At 37.6% G+C, this 21,789-nt stretch overlaps 1 long non-coding RNA gene across 3 annotated transcripts in view; it reads left to right on the plus strand.

Annotated features, from left to right (window-relative positions):
• The window catches only part of LOC119234335 (uncharacterized), an 80,736-nt gene that overhangs the window by 25,032 nt on the left and 33,915 nt on the right, over positions 1 to 21,789 (plus strand). The window contains exon 1 of one of the 3 annotated variants that reach the window (XR_008549828.1): positions 7,044 to 7,177. The exons of the other annotated variants lie outside the window; for them this stretch is intronic. This is a non-coding gene — a long non-coding RNA (uncharacterized LOC119234335). Of the gene's footprint in view, positions 1 to 7,043; positions 7,178 to 21,789 lie in introns of those variants that run through there. 3 annotated transcript variants of the gene reach the window in all.

Genomic DNA, 21,789 nt, shown 5'->3' on the forward strand with positions numbered 1-21,789 from the left:
TCTCCCCATGTCTCACTCCACGTGTGTCCTTCCATGTTCCCCAACTCCTGGTGCAAGCCCAATGCTGAGAAGCAGGCGTGACTTCACATCTCTCTGCTCCACATGCCTCCTCCAGATCTTCTTCCAACCCTTTCTAGCTTCTCCCGCCCGTCAGCCCCGCCCTCACTGATTTGGGGCAGGAAAATAGAAAACTCAGCTTTTAATGGAGGTTACTTTCTTCAGCAGTCATTAGCCTCTTCATGTGATTTAGAAACAGAGATACTGGTAATGAATTAAAAGCGGAATTATAGTCAAACAATTGCATCCAAACAATTTGGCCCCAAATCTGTGGTAATTCGTGAATGTTTGCTTTAATGATAGAGGCAGAACTGGAAGGAAATGCTCAAAGAAGTCTTTAATATCATGACAAGGCTTATAGTAGAAAGTTAAAGAAGTTCTTATAAAATAAATATCAATAAAGTGTATTTTATGAGTGCTACCAAGGATAACAAGTTTTATTTGGATAGAATGTAACACGGAGACCTACACTGATCCAGGGGAGGTGGAAATCAATGCTCAAGGAAACCTTCAGCAAAGACACGGCCCCAACCCAGTGAAGTGTCAAAGGAAATGGTTGTCTTGAGGGAAAGACATGGGGTAACATGGTCCCACAGTGGCCTTCGGGCAGAAAGAATCCAATTAGTTCTGTTCTTCAGGAAGATTATAGGGAATCCAAAAATTCAGAATATATTTCTCTAAGGAGACTCAGGAGTGCAAGAGTTATCTTCAGTTACTCAATATTATCTATCTTACCAAGTTTACCTCTAAAATTCCCTCTTAGAGCTCAAATATTATGATCAGACAATGTACTTCAAACACAGGCTTTTAAATTTACCTCCTCAGAGCTGAAGAAAATTTACATATAGAAACTGCATTTTATTCTAATTTCAGTGATTTTCTTATTTATTAATTAACTTATACATTAAAAATCATCATTTGTATCTAATGTCAGATTTCACAGATATTTTATCCCTATGAATAAACATTCACACTAATTTGTTTTCTTCATTAAATAATAAAATTTCAGGGCTTCCGTGGTGGCACAGTGGGTTGAGCGTGGTGCTGTGAAGCTGTCCACAGCCTCTGCAGCGTGGGTTCGAGTCCTGGGAGATACCCACATGGCACAACAGACCTCTCCTGTCTTGCCCACTGCACCTCCAGCAGTGTTTTCATTCCATCTGCCTGTTCTGCTCCCTGCTCTGTCTCTGGTGAATCTTCTCACCCTCCTGTGCCTCTGGCCTATACCCCAGTTCTTGTATAAATAAAATAAATCTTAAAAAATAAAGAAATATTAAAATTTCAGCTTTAAAATGGGGAGATGATAGTTTATTTCATAGGTTGAATTTAATTTTAATTATAAAGTGGTATTTTCCTTCTTTATTGGTATTTTCATTATTTTTGATGCCATAGAATTGAGGGCTTGTAACAGAAGTAGAAAAGCCATCAATATGTTATGCATCTGGTATGTTAAAGAAAAATCTCTTTTTTTTAAAGGTTTATTTATTTTTATACAAGAACCGGGGTACAGACTAGATGTGCGGGAGGGTGAGAAGATTAACTGGAGTCAGTGGGCGAGATAGGAGAGGTCTGTCTCACCATGTGGGATTCTCGCCGGCTAGCCGCCCGGGATCAAACCCATGCTGCAGAGGCTGCGGACAGCTTCACTGAGTGCAGCACTCAACCGCCTGCGCCACCAGGGAGGCCCATCTTTTTAAGGTAAATTGAGTTCTGAGTATTCTTTACTTTCGAATTGTGCTTATGCATTTGGATTCTGAGAAGTATATATATTCCTGAAATTATGATCCAATAGATTAATTTTCAGCATGCCCAAACTGTGCTGATTTATAGTTAACCATGAACTCCATAAAGTTAGCTTATTCAGAGAGAATATAAACTTAGAAAACACTAGAAAATATAAGCTTTCAAAACACTAGAAAACTGAATGATTGGTATTTTACCATGAAAAATACACTGGGCTACCTCAAATAAAGATAGGACAGAATATTAATAGTCAGAAGGTCATGAGGCCATTGTAGTGCAGTTGATGTTATCCAGTCTTTGCTTTATAAGAAAATGCTGTCTTTAGACAGATTAGAAATTCAAAGCTCACGAGGTCTATTTTGTTAAACCACCTTTTATTTGTTACTTTTGATTAATTTTCTCACTTGTAAGTTAAATGTTAAGTTGGTCTGTATTTTACTTTTTAGTTTAGGCCCATGTCATCTAATAATATTGAAAGAAGGGAAATTATGGCATAATATAATTCACTTTTCACCATGATTATGTCCTAGATATTTAAGAGTAAATAGCTTTTACTTTTAAACCTGAAAATTTAAAAGTCAAATGCAAAGTAAATTATAGGAAGGTGCAAAGGATCACTCACAGTTGATAGTAAAATATGCACGGATTGGATTCTGCAAAATCTAATGTCTTTTAAAATTATTTCATCAACCAATGCTACTTTTTAGTATATTGTATGTAAAATGAGGTTTAACATGATAGATGAATCAAAATTTTACATCCAACATTCTGTACAAATTACTGAGTAATAAAAGTATAAAGCATAATTATCCTGGATAGACACCTGATTGCTATTTTTAAAATAGGACATTAAATGCTCAAGAATATTTTATCTTCATATTCTGTATCTGTGTAAGTCTCATCATTCAGATTTTAATAATTGCGGTCAAGAAATGGCAGTTTCTGTGATATAAAATTAATGCCAAATTTGAGATTTATTGTAATATTTTATATTCCTAATTTGTTGTGGAAACTGTGATGAGCCCTCCCACGTGCAAAATATTACCTTTCAAACATGTCAGTATATTTACCAAAAGATGTATGAGTACCACAAATGCATTTGTCAAGGTTTTTCCTAGGTATTAGTCACATAAACCATAATAATCTTTCAGCAGGTCATCATCTGTTTATATATGTGATTTAGTGAACTTACATGATTAAGGCAATTATCTGCTTGCAAGAGTCAGACCATGTGTGCATGTTTAAATGTTTCTCCGTGTACACAACATATTTTTATACACATTTTTTTCATACAAATCAAATAAGCATCAATAGCCTCTTCAGGGGACATAAATGCAACCTAGTACATCAATTCATTATATGTTCATATTGAAAGCATTTTGCTCTATGTAGAACCATGATCTATTTCAAGAAGAGGGTTAAACAGTGACTCTCTAATTCCCTTTGTTGAAATTATGACTTTATTTTTTAGAGGAGTTTCAGATTTTCAGCAAAATAAAGGGAAGGGTACAGAGATTTCATATAAATCTTCTGCTCCCCCTCCACAGCACACATAGCCTCCCCCACTGTCCATATCCCCCACCACAATATTACATTATTTAACAATAGTTCAGTTGGAATTAATGAACCATCATTGGCACATCACAAACCAACGTCCATAGTTAACATTACGCTTCACTCTTGGTAGTGTATGTTCTATGGATTTGGACAAATATATAATAGCATTTCCATAATTATGGTGTGATACGAAACATTTTCACTTCCCTAAAAATTCTCCAATGCTTTAACAAATTATCCTTCCCATCTTCACCCATAAAACCACTAACATTTTTGCTGCTTGTCTAGAATGTCATGTTAGTAGATTCAAATAGTATGTAATGTAACCTTTTCAGTTGTACTTTTTCATATAGTAATGTATGTTTAACTTTCCCCTGTCCCTTTTTAATTGATTTATAGCCCATTTGCTTTTAGTGCTGAATTTTACTTCTTTGTCTAGATATAGCACAGTAGATTTCTCCATTCACCTACCAAAGGACATTTTGGCTGCTTCTAGGTTTTGGCAATATTAATAAACCTGCTGTAAATATTTGTGTATAGGCATTTGTACAGACATACATTTTTAACTGATTTGTGTAAAATACTAAGGAGTGAAATTGCTGGATCATATGGTAAGAGTACCTTTAGTTTTGTAAGTAACTGCCAAGTGTTTTCCAATGTGACTGCCATTTTGCATTGCTCCTAGCAATGCATAAGAGTTCCTGTTGCTCCACATGCTCATCAGCATTTGGCGATGTCAGTGTTCTGGATTTGGACCATTCTAATAGATGTGTAGTGGATGGTACTGTGGTGTTAATTTGCATTTCCCTGATAACATATTATGTAGATTACATGCTTATTTGCCATCTGTATATCTTCCTTAGTGTGGTATTTGTTATGGTCTTTAGTCCATTTTCATTGGGTTGTTTGTTTTCTTATTGTGGTGCTTTAAGCACTTTGTGTATTTCAGGTAATGCTTCCCTATCAGATATGTCTTCTGCAAGTATTTCTGCCAAGTATGTGACTTGGCTTCTCATTCTGTTGATGACGTCTTTCATAACAAAGAAGTTCATAATTTTAACAAAGCCCAGCTTATTAATTATTTCTTTCATGGATCTTGCCTTTGATACTATATTTAAAAAGTCATTGCCATACACAAAGCCATCCTGTGTTGTCTTGTAGGAGTTTTATTATTCTGTGTTTGACATTAGGTCTGTATTCATTTTTAGTTAATATGTGTGAAAATTGCTAGGGCTGTGTCTAGCTGATATATATATATATAGAAGTTGTTCCAGCACCACTTGTCAAAAGACTGTCTTTGTTCCATCCTATTGTTTTTGATCCTTTGTCAAAGATCAGTTGACTCTATAGGAAACTATGTCTGAACTCTCTCTTCTTCTTTGATCTTTTGTCTGTCGTTTTTTCAACATTTCCACACTGCCTTGATTACTGTGGTTTTAAATATGTTAAGACTTCAAGTTGGTCAGTGTCATTCCTCAACCTTAGTCTTCTCTTTCAATATTTATGTTAGCTTTTCTAGGTCTTTTGCTTCACCATGTAACTCTTAAAATAAAAGTTTGTGACACAAAACAGCTTGCACAGATTTTGATTGGAATTGCATTGGCCAAGATAAAGTTGGAATGAACTGATCTATTGATAGTATGCAATATTTCTATCTATTAACAGGGACTCTCTGTTTATGTAGCTTTTTAAATTTATAAATTTTATATATTTTTAAAGATAAATTTAATGTGCACTTTCTTAGGTTAATACCTAAGTATTCAATATTTTTTTGGCTGCTGATATAAGTGCTATTGTATTTTTTAAGTTCAGATTCAAGTTGTTTCTTGCTGCCATATATGAAAGCAACTGACTGTTGTGTATTGACCTTATATCCTGCAGCCTTCTTATAACTGTTTGTTTTCAGCCTGAATTTTTTGTTAATGTAGATTCCAATGCAAACATCATTTGCTTACTCCACCAAATTAAGGAGAAAATATTTGGTGTGCACAGTTTTTTGAATTTATAGCATCCTTTGAAAAGAAAACATGAGGATTACTAAAAGATAATACATTAAAATATGTATTTTAAGCCAACATAGAATCAGTGCAGCAGTTCATTTCTTAGTCACATGTAACTGATGTATCAAATGCAAATAATAGAAATGTGAATATTTAGTGACGTTCTGAAGTTTAAAAATATTTTAAACCATTTAAAATATAAAGAAGTAAGGAAATTGTGCACATTTGAATAGATAGCTTGCAGTGTTCTCAGTATTTCTCACAAAGAAACGATATTTTATTCAAGTTCCAGATAAATAAACATAAAATGGACTGAATCAAAAAAGGATAGATTCACAGATCTTCTGGGAAAAGATCCGACTGAGGGCTGTCACCGCTTCTGTTTGGCTTCTCAGTTGTTCACTAACTTGGTACCTGCTGTGGTTTTATATTAAGATGCTGTAGATTTCAAGCTGCTGCTGTCATCTGTTGATTTGACATTATAGGTGAGAGTCTGGGTTTAAACACAATGTAAACATGGAGCAAAAATAGGAAAATTCGAGTCTAAACTAAAGAAGCTGAGTCAAGAGAAAGTTATGATTTCATATACCCATCAGCCTTCAACTGGGGGCTTGTTGTTCTTGTGTAAAGATGTTCTAGAAATACTATTTAATGATTTGCTTAAATTATATTAATAAATAATGCTAAAGCACTACTGTTATACATCATCAAAAAAGCAGCTTTTATACATATTTATCCTAGCTTCTTTCCATGAGTGGAAAAGACAAGATTTTTTTTTTTTTTTTACTAATGTGGACATTTCTTTTTTCTTTCTTCACATTCTATGGATGTCGTACTTCGTGAAGTTCAGATTCTGTCTCTCATATGTGCTAATAAACAGTGTCTCCTTGTAGGAAAAAAAAGAAACATTCTCTTGCTATAATTTACCCATGTACTGAGATTTGGAATCTGCAGTCATACCGTCACTGATACCTGCTTTCTGTAAGAGATCAAATGTGGTGTTTAACACCCAAAGAAACACAAATGCAGTTCATTTTTTTTTTACCAAAAAAATACATTTTTATTATTGTGATAACATTGGTTGACAATACTATGCGTGATTGAGGTTCACTCATCCTCAGGTGAATGTTGCCACACCACACCCACCACCTCCTTAGCCCTTCACTCGTCCATTGGGCCCCCAGCCTCCTTTTTCTTTCCTTTGGCCCTCCTCTCCGCGGTGGCCCCACTTCCACAGTCAGTTTTCCAGGGTTTATATTGTTTTGTTTTATTTCTGTTCATTTTCTTTTTTTTTTCCTATATTCCACATTTTGTAGTTCCACTGAAAAAAAAATCTTTTACCTGTTCCTAATAGGAAGGCATTTTTTTAAGATGACAGATAATGTAGGAAAAAAATAAATAATAAATAGTGAATTGTGCAGTATGTGTATGTGATTCAGTAAAATATTTTGTGCTCTGTAAAGTCTAAAATGTTAAGAAATCAGAGTTATGTATATTCAGACAGTAAAGAATTGGCCCTGTCAGGAAATGTTTCCATAAAAATTCCTTGAGAAGTTAACTATGAATATGAATTGTAACATGAAAATAGTGGCTTTGGAAATCTAGCTGCAAGATGACGGCTCCTTTAAATTGAAGTCTGCATCAGTGGACTGTTATAGAATGTTGGCGCTCACTGTGTCAACTGACACGCAGTCACGGTAACAAAATACTTCGCAGAGGGCAAATGAACGATTATACCAGTTTTGCATTGAATAGAAGCATTTTAGATTCGCCCCAGTGTCTAATTACTCACACATAGAAGTTGGATGATTAGGATTTCGGTGAGTTTCCCAAGATGAGTTTCTTTTAATCCTTGAAATTAAAGGATTGCACTTCAAAGTTATCAGAGAGTGAAGAGTTATTTGCAGTCCATAAAAATATGGAGGTATCTGTAAAATGTACATTTAAACTAAATAATATAATGTAAATTTCAAATATATTTAAACAAAGTGTTACAAGTAACAACAAAAAGTACACGTTTTCACAATGTGCAAATTTTAGGTTTTCTTGAAGAATTAAATACAATTGCAAGTAATTTTTTTTCTTAAAAAACTCAAAGTCAAATAAGAACTAAAAGTTTAGCCGTAGACCCACTGGTGCTTAATTCAAAGAACAATGAAGGAACGATGTTCCATAACATCTAGTCTATACTAGAGCAGGACTCTGTGAAAGCTCTTCCCCAGAATACCATCAAATGATGTAATGTAGGTGAAGGGGGAATTCAAAAAACACTACCTAAGCCAAATGAGAACAATAATGAACACAGTTGTTTTCACAAATGATTCTATTTTTTTGATACTTCAATTTTTTAAATAATAAGAGGTTTAATTTTAAATTAATTTGGAATTACCCTAATGCTAATTTTTGGCTTGTAATTAATGACTAGACTAGTTCAAGAAATCAAAAGTGGTCCTCCCCGGTGGTGCAGCAGTTGAGCGCCGGGTTGCGAAGGTGCCCGCAGCCTCTGCAGCGCCGGTTCGATCTCCAGCCGACGGGCAAGGGTCCCACATGGAGCGCAGACCTCTCCTGCCGCCCGCTGCTCCCCTCAGCAGTGTACTTCTGTCCTTCTGCCTGCTCTGCTCTCCCCTCTGGCTCTGGTGAATCCTCTCACCCTCCCGCGCTTCTGACTGTACCCAGTGCTTGTATAAATAAATAAATAAATCTTTAAAAAAAAAAAAACAGGTTAAAAAAATAATATAAAAAAGAAAAAATATTCTAAAAAAAAAAAAAGAAATCAAAAGTGAGACCAAGAAGTGGGGCTTTTAAATTGGATTTGTGTTATATAAGTTTCACTTTTTCTATGAAATCAAATTCATATTTGATTTCCTTTTCCTGTATTATTTTTAACTGCCTTAAATTTTACTGTCAAGCTGTGTTTTATTAAGGGAATAATTTATACCAGAATCCCTCCTTATAAGAAATCACTGCATTAAATATACACATTCCAGTGTTGCAACTAATGTCTCAGATCCTTTAATATTAACCCATTTACAGACTTTTACTTTAGCACTTCAACAGAAGAAATCCCAAACTGTAATTTGAACAGCCTTACCTAATGCTGGACTGCAGTGCAATCCTCAGAACTGATGACTAGACCTGCGTGTTCATTTTTAGCTTGGATCCTCCTGTGCAAGGCCAGCCGTGCTGGAGATGCGGTTTTGTTAGTTCCTAAGTAGGAAGAACAATTATAACTAACCTGATACTAATGGAAGAGAATGTTGTTATTTTTAAATGCGAATGGAAGAATCAATGATATTGAAAATCTAAATATAAAACTAGTTTCCTAGAATGAGGGGCAAGGAGGGAGCATAGTGGGCTAGGGGTGCTTTGGTGGCGGGAGTATCGTGTATTGAATTAATGCATTTTTATATCTATTCAGGTTTGAAACCCTGTCTATCTGTTAATTTTTATTCCAGCATAACACATTACCCCTCCCGTGCTCTAAAACAATACACATCTCTCAGTGTTTCCAAAGGGAGGGAAACGAGGCCTTTCGCTCCAGGTCTTCGTCGGGGCGTTGCTGGCCTATCACCTCACCAGAAGTTTGTGCCGGTCAAGCCCGTTTGGTTGTTGGAAAACTCACGTCCTTGCGGCCATGGAATGAAGTCTTTTTATTTCCACTTACTGCTGGCTGGGGCCGCTCCCTTAGACCTGGCTCTTAGACCTGGCTGCTTAGGCCTCACAGCACAGCAGCCCACCTTGCAAAAGCCAGGGGAGTCTTTGTGAAGTGTTCTTAGCGGAGACGACACCAGCATTTCCCCACAAAAGATGATAATCCAGGGAGCTGCTATCCCATGACCCTGACAAGTTCCCCGCATTCTTGGGAAGAAGTTGGGCAGAGACCCCACCCCAGCGGGCAGGAATCCAAGAGGCCACCTCAGGAGTCTGCATTGATGTCACTGGAGAGGAGCCTTTTCTGCATGGAAGATGAGGAAGATGCTTAGAAGATAGTGAAGCCGTCTTTAAAATCCTCCCTGAGAAAAATTTTAAGCTGTTTTATAAACACCGTTTTGCACTACATTGAACTATATTGTTCTACACGAGTCTACTAATTACCTACCCCAGAGAAAATGAATGTGAGTCTGGGAGTTTGGGCTACCTCAAGTTACTCTGTTTTTCCATGGAACTGAGAATGCAGATCAAGTGAATTAAAAGAGAATAAATGAATAAAGCTATTTTCCTTGCTTTTTATAAAAATGAAAATGCTTTCCAAATTTTCTGTGGCAGATTCCCACTGTGTCTTTTTCTCAGCCCTCTGCAATGGAGTCGATTTAAAATTCTTTTGTGACATCAAATCCCAGCTGCCTGAAACCACCTGCTTTATAAAAGAGAGCTGAGGTGAATGAAAGGATGGCTGAAAGGAGTGTTTTGTTATGAAAATGCCAATAATTTTAATGTGAAGTGTTCCAAAGCTATCAACCCAATGGTATCATATAGAACACATGAAGAAAATTTCTCAAGACGGCTGGAGAGTCCTTATTAATAGGTGGATACTATTAATCCATGGCATTTGAAGTGTAAAGCATCATGTATTTCAATTTTGTGTTGCTTTTATTTTAAAAGATGGTGATTAGTTTCATTCTCCCTAAATATAAAAATATGCCGCTGTCAAAATAAGCCTGATTTGTTAAGGGTGTATAATATGATTAAATATAAGATAACATGGTAAAAGAACCAGACCTAGTAATCAGAGTTATTGTTGCTACTTCTAGTTATACAATGTCTTTTTTCCCCATAGTGAAAGGTCCTGATTCAGTAAGAAATAGTCAGAGAACATCAAAACTTTTTTTTAAGATTTATTTATTTATGCATACAAGAGCTGGGGTACAGGCCAGCGGTGTGGGGAGGTAAGAGGATTCCCCAGAGACAGAGCGGGGAACAGAACAGGCAGACTGAAATACACTGCTGAAGGGAGCAGCGAGTGAGTCAGGAGAGCTCTGCTGCGCCCTGTGGGTAGCTCCCTGGCTGGCTGGGGATCGAACTTGTGCTGCAGAGGCTGCAGCCAGCCTCACAGCAATGTGCTTAACCCCTTGCGCCACCAGGGAGGCCCAACATCAAAACTTTTTGAGGCACAAATGTCATAAAATGCGGGACAGATTCCACAGGTGAGCAGCACTTAAAAGCTGCATGAGAGTTTATAGTTTTTAGATAGGTTAGTCCAATTAGTGATCCCGAATTCCATGTACTCTCCTTGCCTGCTTATTGGTGCATCATAGTGTATTGTGTGATCGAGTGTGTGATTAAGAGACAGGGAAAAAGTGTGAGAAAATATGATGTGTGTGTGTACGCATGTACTTGGAATTCAGCAGAGTTAGGACAGTATAGACTTACACTCTTTACTAAAGTACTAAAAGTTTATTTTGAACATCTCTGCGTATTTCGATATATCATAGCCCTCATCAACAAAAGACTTTGAGTTCATTATTCTATTCCTCAACATTGTTGTGTTGTACACGATCAAAAAGTATCTCATTAAAGACTGACAGTGCTTTGCATTAGTTGTGCTCAAAGCTTCCTTGAGCATTATACCAAAGAAAAGCAAATGACAGTTGGTGTCAACACTAAACAGCTTAGGGCAAACTATTTTCTCAAAACCTATGTAATTTAATTGAAATGCAATATTTCATGAATATTAGAAAACTAGGCTTTATTAAAAATGGCAAGGAAAAGTGAATGCCTGACTGTTTAGAGTAACAAGCAATACAAATTTATTCATTCAATACATCACTGAATTATTTAAAGCTCAGCCTAAGCACAAGGTCACAGAATAATTTTGGCAAGTAGGCATTTTGCATGATGCATTTCCATAATTCCCCTGCATCTCTAAAGTTAATCACAACTTTGGCATAGAGACCTTTTCCTTGTAGTCACAGAGCCGGATAAAGACTTGGATTTCAAATTAAAGCCAACCCAACTATTAACACTTGACAAAGAGAAAATATGTATATATGTATGAAGAGGAAGAATGTTAACTAGTAACATAAGACTTGTGAGAAAAATACAAAGAAAAAAATTGAAATCCCTGAAACTCTAAATTTTGATTTTACTCCAAAAGAAAAGCGATGTGTAAATAAAATGTTAAATTTCTGGACATTCACATACTTTCACACAGAGGAACTGAAAAAAAAAAAAACCTGTTCAGTAATTGAAACAATTGCAATTCTTCAGGCCTGTCCAGAGTTGTTGACTTAAAGTGTTGAGTTCTGAGTCTTTCTTCATCTCTTTGAGCTGACATTACCAGTATTTTCTTGCTTCTGTCTACTTTTCCCATTCGAACTCTTAGATATTCAATTTTACATTTACTCCAAGTGCCTAGTCCAGCAGTCCCACCATTTCTGTCCTCTCTCTCTCTCTCTCTCTCTCTCTCTCTCTCTCTGATTCTGGCACGTGCTTGCCTCCAAAATGTATTTTCTCTTTTAATGTGCCTTATAAATTTTTGTTGAAAGCTGGATAATTTGCCCTGGATAAAAGGAACTGGGATAAATAGACCTTTAGTGTGAGGCTTTGTATTTATCTAGCGGGACAGGGGAGCTAGAGCTACAGGTGTCAGAGGCTAACATTTACTCTCGCATCCTTGCTTTAGTCTCCTCTGTTCTCTTCAGGTCTCCCTATCGATTTCTTCTTAAATAAGGTCTGCGATGTGCAGGTCTTTGGGGTGCGATCCCCTGTTACCATACAGAAGTGTTATTGATGCCTTGGTAGTAAGGTGTGGCTGGTAGGGATGCATTCTATCCTCTGAATGGGTGTCAGTCTGTTAGTGAGCCTGTGTTTCTGGACTGGGAGCTTCAAATTATTTCTTGTTTTGTTTTGTTTTGTTGTTTTGTTTTGTTTTTTCCTGCCCCTGAGCTGGGATAGGACAGTAAGAGTAGAGTAAAGCTGGTTATTTCCCTTCTGCCTCATGGAAGGCCAGAGCCAGTTGGAGTTGATATTTCCCTTCCCCAACTCAGGCAGGTTCTGATGATAGCTCAGTGGGGGAGACCTGGCTCACCAGCTTTCTCTGAAAGTGGGTCTTGATGGGAAGAACAGAATACTCTGCCATATTTCAAAATGGTTTTTCTTTTTCCTCTCCAGTAGGCCATGGATCTTCATCTCCAAAACTTCCTGCAGGAATCTGGTTGATTTTCGAGATGTAAATCTTACAATACCACAAGGGCGTCTTATGGCTGGGGACCCGCGGAGACTCCCGTGACTCATGTCTTTGGTTTTGCTGTCCTGATGTTGGCTCCTGGCTGGGTTCTGAACTAGCATCTGCCAGGTCAGCCAAGACACCCTGAGCACCTGCCTGTCTCTCCAGCGTCTTCTCCTCTCTTATGACCCAAGGAGTTGGGGATTTTTCAGTGCTGCATTTTTCACTTGTTAGGGTGGGTTGATGATTTCCAAGCTCTGGAAATCCTAATACTTACAAAGACACCTCAACACCAGCAACACCATCTGAGGAGGCCGAGGATCTCATCTGTCTTTGAAGGCTCCCCCTCGCTGTTCTAGCTGCATTTTCTTTACGTGTTTCCTTCATAACATCAACTCTAAGGTGCTTGTCCAGCAAATAGCAGCATTTTTTTTTAACTCCATCAAATTTGGAACTGCATTTCTACAGAATTCACAATTGATCAATTTCTCAGGGTCATTTGCCCAGCATGCCATCTCCAGAAAGGAGGCCCTGGCTTTAGGCAAAATGGAGTCTCTTTGAATTAATTTTATGATTTTTTTCTAATTTTATTTCCATATATTCAGAATTATGTCTGTAATACAGCTTCTTTTATAATTACATTGATACTGTGCTTGATACTAAAATATGGTGAACTATGTAAATTATCAGTGATTGACATTTTTTATATACCTTTGCCAATTTTATTTAGTTATTTTTCTGAGTGATTGTGTTTAATAACCTGGCATGCTATATATTTTGGTTTTAAGTATTTCATATGTTAAAAAGAAAAATCTCTTGCTTTAAGACAGAAAAAAATGGAATAATTCCAAATACCCTAAAATAAATGAGATATTTCCTTTTGCTTGATGAGTGCACATAGTGGTTATAAATATAGACCTAGGAGGCATATGTGTGTGTGTGAGTTTGTGTATCACTCTGTACCTCTATATAGAATGCCAATGAGCATATATTAAGTCAATAAAAAGAGAGGAGCTCTTCACTTATATTATTTTGCATTGTTTTAACTATTATAAATTATTGCTTTCTGATTTTAGAATTTTTTGAATAACATAATTCATCTTTTTCTGAAGTAATGTTCATTAACTCAATTATATTTGCACCCCCCGCTTTATAAATCCCCTTCCTTTAGCTGTGTCTGAGTCAACTCACTCTTATTTTGCTTTACTTTGTCAGTTCTGACGAATCAATAGGATTACTTTATAGACAGTTACTTCACAATTACTTTAAATGGTAGTAGTCTTTAGCCTAATGAACAGATTTGTTAATTGTATTTTTATGTTTACAAACTTTGGACTAAACTCTGGTTTTGACCTGACTACACAGCTATATTTATAGAAGTAAAATATCTCTTATTTTCTCTTAGTTTCGTTAATTAAGTAAAAAGTCTTTGCTTATGCTTATCTCAACATGGGAATGAAACATAGTTGTATATTCCATTTCTGAATTTTCAATAATTTCTATTCAGTTTTATAAATTGAAACTCATTATGTAAATCAGCACTCATTTTAACTCTTCTTTGGCAAAATATATTCCATAAGAATTATAGGGACATGCCCAAATGATCCCATATGTCTCCAACACCAAAATGGATTAATCTCAGAGCTTCTGGAAACCACAGTCTAGGATTTCAACTGCCTGTGTACAGCTATTGTCAGAGAATGAGATTTCTTTCTCCTCCATCTTCTAAATTTTTCATTGTCAGCTCCTATTCTGGAAACATATTGGAAAGGGATTTTGGGAAATCATTTTGAAGCTTCTCCCATATGATATAGGAAAGAAGGTAAAGGTGACAGAAATGATGCTGAGTTGCCCACATTGTATCTAGCACAACTGTGCCCTTTGTCAGCCCAGACAAACTTCCATCTATATTAAAGCTCTTCAGCATCAAGCCCTCCATCATTCCTCCACCTAATACCGTCAGCTCATTCCTTGTACAAATGAAGATATGCGTGCTTGTCTCTAAAATGATGGGCACATAGCTCCTTAAGACTCTTTATCCATGCCTGCAAAGTGGTTTACCTTTCTAAACTCGGTGCCAATTGTCCTCTGATGCCTTATATAAAGACAGAAACACAAAGTTAAATATTGCAGCACATTTTAAATACAATGATAAGATTAAGGGATAGAGGAGAAATCAGTTAATGTATACAGCTGCTTGTTTTTGTTTCCTCATCGAGCTGCTTGGCAGGAACTTTCTGTGAGATCATAGGAGATGTCTCGGGGTGAAAAAGGAGCTTTGCCTTGCCGCAAGGAAGAAGAGGAAGAAGGATTGACTGGAAGCATTAATCACCTAATTGATCTTAGTGATCATAAATGTACAGTGACAATTCTGCCTGCTTTTATAAAAGAGGCTAACATTAAAAAGCATCCGCTTAATCTGAAGTGGGTGTTTTGTCAAGTGAGAGCAATGAAGTGAGTGGGTCAAAGGAACTTAAAGTTCTGACAAGATCGAGGCGAATGGATATTCTGTGGAATAGTCACTGAACGTGCAAGAAAGCGAAGGCAGGAGGGAGCTCATCAGGCGAGGCACGGTGACTGAGTTCTTCGGGAATTTGACAGGAAGGATGACGGCTTAGGTGAAGCTCTCCAAGAATGGAATCATCACGTTATTATTTTAGAAATGGGGACACTTCTGGGTGCTGATTGGGCCCACGAAGTAGCCATGCTGAGTAGGGGCTGCGGGGATGGGGGGACGGGGGTCGGCCTGGGGGGATGTCCGGTTGTGTTCAGGTCACCCGGGTGCAACTTCAGGACCCGGCTAGTGAATGAGAAGCGGGGAGGACCTCTCCATAAGCGCATCAAGGTCACAGTCAAGGAGAATGAGAATATATTAAAGAAGCTCCCCGGGAAACGGCAAATAATGGCGTCCTGTTATCCTGCCCCAGGTTCCAGGAGCATTAGCGCGGCAGCTGGTGATGCTTAAATAAAGTCTGTACATATTGTAGACAGTGCTTCGTCCAGGCTGATTTTGTGGTATGTGTTATTGACCTTTGTGACACGCTTGATTATTCCGAGTGAAAGCGCCTCGCGTCTGTAACTTACCCTCAAGTGTGTGTGGGTTGGTGTGATTTCCAAATCATTGCTGTTTGACCAGACATGCGCACATTTATGAAATGCATACATAGAAGGTGGATCAAATCTATACAAATTTTAAAAATATTCTTTCAATGCACAGATAGAAGGTAGATGAAATTTATACAGATTTTTAAAAAATATTTCAGATTTTTAAAATATTTTCAAATTAAAGATTGAAAAACTTCTGAAGACAGCCTTGTGCGTACCATGGTGGCGTGAGACTCCAGTTCACAGACGCTTCTCCATAAATGCGGAGAAGTAATGACTCAGAAGGAGCATAGTGGCTCCCAGCGGACGCCGACGTTGCTTTCTGACCCCCAGTCTTGTGAGATGTGGAGAAAGAGAGGCATAAGGTGATGTGTCGTGTTCAGGAAAGTGGTAAAATGGAATGATTTATCATTGTGCTTATCATTATTAGGATGATCATATTAATGGTGGAATAGAGACTAGTATCTCAAGCAAAGATGAAAGTAAGCCTGTATGTAAATAAATCCATTTTTTCCAGTTAGTATTGAAATTAAAGCTACATTATCTAATTCCTGTTCCTGCGTGAAGCTAAGTGGGTGCCTGTTGGGACTGGGCAGAGTTCCTTGGCCTCATTAGGGAAACGCACCAACAGTTGTGCCATCGCCCAGACCCCTCGAGCCTGCCCTTCACAAACTGAGTGATTAACAACGTGGAACTGGGGAATGGAAATTGATAAATTACTGAATTAGGTCCCAGTTTGGAAAAGATAACTAAAGTAAAATAAATAATAGACTCAAGTTTCAATGAAATAACTACTTTTTTCCCAATTTTGTTTCTCATACAGTTATTATTAACTCAGTTCCATAATAACTGTAATATTGCTCATGTACTGAAATGAAATTTATTTTGAATGTTTTTCCTGCCTTTTAAGTCTGTCTTACTTGACATCTAAATTAATTAATTTATTTAAAAGGCAGCAGAACAGAGATTTTTGAAGTCATGCATCCTTATTTTTCTGAATATAAGAAACAGTAATTAATGAAAAATATTTTAACTGTTAAAATCAATTTTAAATGAATTTATGTGGGGTTAAATGATACATTAAATAGAACTAGTTAGCTACTTGATCACAAAGTGGTGATCTTCTAATAGTCAATAGATTGTTCCTGTGTCATACATCAAATTATTATTTTTGTAAAAACTCTTTAAGAGATGCTTTGTCTATAAATGTTAAACCCAAATTGTTATTATAGAAATCTATGCTTTGTCCTGTGGCTTCCCCTGAGCAGTGGATTTATTCAGTGTCTGAGCCGCTGCTAGTACATGTCAGCTGGTGACTTAGAAAAGATGGCTGCTGCCTTAGGTTTCAAGCTTCTCGAGGTACCGTCAAGGACATACTATGTGAAGGCTGGATCCTGTGACTCTGAAAAGACACCAGTGGGGTCTCCAGCTTCAGACAAAGGACGCGTGCATCTAAGATAACGTGAAGCGATTTTATTTATGGAGGAAATAATTATAAAGGCGTAAGAGAGGTGTGGGGGGATTGCAACTGTCAGTGCAGCAGATTCTGGAAATACCAAAAATGGGAAATTTGGGGTAAATAAGGCTATGGGTTACATGGGGACGAAAGAGCTTGGAGGATCTGCCCTCTTCGGTCAAGAATTATATGTTGCATATAATTTGGCATGATGGAATACTATTCCATTATTATAAAAAAAAAAAAAGATGAACTCCCACTATTTGCGGCCACACTGATGGAGCTGGAGAGGGTGATGCTGAGTGAAGTAAGTCAGAGGAAGAAAGACAGATAAAGGATGGCTCCCCTCCTAGGTGGGATACAGAGAAACAAAGGAACTAACAAAACTAGACCAAAACAAACCCGGGGATACAACTGCAGAGTTGAAGCTACCAGATGGGGAGGCGGGGAGGTGTTGGAGACCCCTAAGGTGTGAGGTGCTGAGACAAGGAGCATGCCGGGGTTGTGACTGGACAAGGGGTCAGCATGGGCTGGAAGACCGGCCCGTGCCCAGACCATGAAGTCCTCTCTTGTGTCAGCAAAGCTAAGCCTGAGAAACAGGCGAGATTAGAGAGGGAGCAGAGTATACCTGATAACGCAGAACCTTGGCCAGTGAATGTGCGCCCGGACAAGGCTAAATACTAAGAGAAGGATTCACTGGTGACTGACAGGAGGGGAGACGGGTGGCTTGTGTCAGTAAAAATGAGATGCCCAGGGCACTCGGGACGCTCGAGCTTGGGGTGAGAAGCCCTGCATCCCCTGGTCCCACTTCTTTCAAACTCTAGTTCATCTTCTATTGAAACCTGAGTGTGCTCTCCTTTGACTTGTTCCTATTAAACTACAAGAGGAAAAGGGGGCCTATGACAGGGGTCCCCAGAAATGTGTGTGAAATGAGTAGAACTAAAATGGAAAAACTTATGGCAACTTTCAGGTGAATATTCAGAATGCGATTATTCAAAAATTCAGGGAATCCTTTTCTGTCTGTGTTATGAGTAATTTATGTGTAGACATCTATTCATTATTATAAATGTCCGAGTTCCATGGGCAAATAATAAACACGTTGCTTCCAACAGTAAATTATATCTAAGACATAGTTTAATTATCTTGTTCTTTAAATAAGATGAGTAGTACATCCTGACTAAATATAATTCCAACAATACCGCTTTCTCACGGACTTAAGTCCATCCTAGCCTATATGGCTATAGATATAAAAAAATTGTAAAGGGAATAAGTAGTCCCGCCTGACAGCCTTGTCAAGGAGGGTCTATAAATGCAAGTGCATAATCCAGAAATGATGTCTGAATGTAAGAATCATGGCACTGGAAGTTGCCTGATATTTAGGGACTGAGAAAACATTACATATGTATCATGAGTTTATAAAAATCATTAAAATCATCTGCCTGAAACAAATCTTAATAGACTTTATTAATTGGCTTTGGTTGGTTAGTTTGTTGTAATTTCATGAGCTGGTAAATCTTTAGAAACTGGTGATTTGCCTAACTTTCCAGCTTTTTTAAATCTTACTCACATTTAGTTTGAGGGGAAGGTTCTTTGATAATGTTTCTGTTTATATCCGCCCTGATTCCTAATGATCTTTATTATCATTACTGTTGCTGATACTTAGATCTTTTTATGTTTACTGATTTCTTTTTGTTACAGTTACATATTTATTTTCTTATTTCCATAATGCACTGGTTTTGTTGATTTTTTTAAAGAATGTAGCTTGTCTAGAGACTCCAAAGTTTAGTTTTGTTTTTAATTTTTGTAACAGAGATAATTTCAAGTTTTTAAGACAGAACCAAAATGAAGGTTGCAAAATAATTTAAATAATTAAAAGTAAAATCTCAACTCATGTACTCTGGTACCTGGGGTGCTACTCTAAGTTAGAGAGAGGGAAAATATATATATGCATATGTATAGGTATAGCTATGCAATGATAACAAAGATGCTGAAAACATTAGGAATACAAATGCACAGATTTATGTAGATACCTTATAGCAAAACCTGCTTCTTCATTTGGAATTTGTAGGGATTCAATATTTTAAACTATCTCATGTTCAAACAGTCATTGTTTATAATACACGTTTGAGCTTGAGCTGTGTGGTTTTTCATTGCCATTTATAAGTCACTGTTCAGTGAGGTAAGAGGTGTTATCAAGCATACATGGCAGAGACTAAAGCACTGCGCAAGCTCTTAAGGACGATGGGAATCAGAGGAAGAGCGAGAGGTCAAGAGCAGCCAAAGCTGGTCGGAAAGCGATAGAATTCTTTTGTCGCCTTAATCCCACTCGTTCTATGAGAAACATCAACGTCCATGTGAATAGACTCAAGCAAAAAGAAGTAGAACAACCAACAATTTGATTTTCAGAATTATCGTTCCCCGAATGTCAGGACAAATACTAGCATGTGAGTTAAGATATGTGGAAGGCGTCTGGGATGCTGAGGGGCCGTCAGCCTTATCAGGGACCACGCTGATGTCAGAGGCTGGAGGACCGGCCTGTCCAGCAGGGTCTCGGGGTGACCGTTGTGTGCCCGCTCGCTGTTCTCACAGCTCCACTCGTAGAGAGCAGAGACAGATGCCCTGTGCCAGCTCAAATTATGCCAGAAACACAGTCCATGTAACCAGTGACCCTAAATTAGTGATTTAAGATTTCTTACCCTTAGAGCTCGCCTGCCCACCTGTGGCTATGCAGGTGCCTCTCATTTTCTTCTTTTCCTGATAAACCTACCCTTTAAAGTGAAAAAAAAAATCTTACTTTTAAAAGAATTGCTGTTTTCACAGTTTATATGACAGCAATATCTACACACCTATATATCATGTTGACGATGTATATATGAATGCATATATCTTTCATATGCATATGACATTATTCATATACTAATATACAAATAACACATTAAATATTAAGAATATAATAAATATCAGCACAGCCCTCTTTTGCATATTTAGTAATATGAGCCCATGAGCCAGAATGACTTCACAGCAGAAAGGATAACACATTCTCCAGGATGCAGAAGAAAGCAGAGTAGCAGATAATGAGTGTTGGCTGTTCACATATAAACTTAAATGTTTGCCAGGAGATGGGGAAATCATGTCAGCAAGATTTACAATTACTGTCACATTCCCAAACTGAGAGGTTGAAAGATTTAAGGACTGAATTTTCTTGTTTTACCAGCAGAAATGCATCTGTATACCTTTAAACATTAGCATTTGTCTGCAACAGAGATTTGTTTCCTTCCATTGCTATTTTTGAAAATAATTTTAGTTTGCATCTTACATGCCAGGTCATTCTTTATAAAATAATATTCCAAATGATACATCAGCTAAAAAATAGCTAACGATAATTAAATTTTGAATGGGTTTTGAAAAATCAGATTTCAAATTCAGCTGTTAATGATTTGACAATTTCCTCCTAAGGAATAGCCAGGGTCCTGGCAGGACTCGCAGTAATAGAAATGGTAACGTTCCTTTGAACAGAATCTGCCAGGCCATTTTGCAGGTCGACTGCTTAATTCCAAAAATTTCCTAATTTACTGAACTATTCTTTGATTCTTATACTCAGAGTAAAATATTTTACATTCACTAAGCCGTAGGTCATTTGAGATATTTTTTCATGAAGCCGCAGTAGCACGAGGCACTGGCACTCAAGAACATGGTGCCAGGAGAGAGAGGAGCGACTCAGGCCAGACACCAGCTGGAGTGTGTGCCAGCCTCACGGTGCCAGCGTGTAGAGCTGTCACTTCAGCTCCCCACGTTCTCCCGTGAGGAACACTGAGTGCTGTCTTGGGGGATGCCTGTGCATTATGCCCTAGGAAATGCCGTGAAGAAGCGAGGCCCCACACAAGGCACGTGGAAGACCCAGTAGGAGTTCAGCCCTTATTCTGACTTGCGTGAGCAGCTGTAGGGAGTTCTGTACTTCACAAGGATCACTCCAGATAAGGACTGGTATGGAGCTCCCTGAAATGAAAGATCGTGCAATTGAGGCTATATTTTGAAAGTAGGGCTGACAGTATTTGGTGATGGATTGGAGTGGTAGAAAGTGCAAAATCAAAAACTCTCGTGTTTGGGAATGAGCACCTGGGTGAGTAATGGTGCAATTTACTCTGATACAAAAGACAAAGAGGAGCCGCCTGGGTCCGGATGTGCTATTGGAAAGCACGCATTAGGCGACCTTAAGCTTGCATTTCCTCTTACATAGCCAAGTAAAACTCAGAAAGATGTGATCAAGTCAAACAGGAATTTTCAGCTCGGGAGAGTCTGTCATCAGTACTTTATCTGTGTCAGTGGGACATGAGTGACAATAAGACTGGAAATTGGTGATGGCATTGAATGCAAAACGAAGTTATTTTAGGAAATAGAGAATAATTAAGGGATTAGAGTTTTTAAAGCAGGCAAGATCAAACAGTTTATAATTTTGTTAAATGAATATATATATATATGCGTGTGTGTGAGGAATTTCTGTTAATGAAATGTATATATTGCAACAAAATTTTGTGAGAAACACTAAAAATAAGGGGAAAAGTTTTTGTCTGATCATAAGACTAAAGCAAAGCTCCTTTGGCATTTCTTTCACTTAAAAGATACGCATTTTTTTTTTAAAATGGAAAGTGTGTGATTTGTAAAGTGATGTATTATCAAGATGAATCAAAAAAACGTGTTTGGTGGTT

This window comes from Talpa occidentalis, unplaced genomic scaffold (assembly GCF_014898055.3).
Source record: "Talpa occidentalis isolate TD23 unplaced genomic scaffold, MPIMG_talOcc4v2.1 talOcc4.8, whole genome shotgun sequence".
NCBI lineage: Eukaryota > Metazoa > Chordata > Mammalia > Eulipotyphla > Talpidae > Talpa > Talpa occidentalis.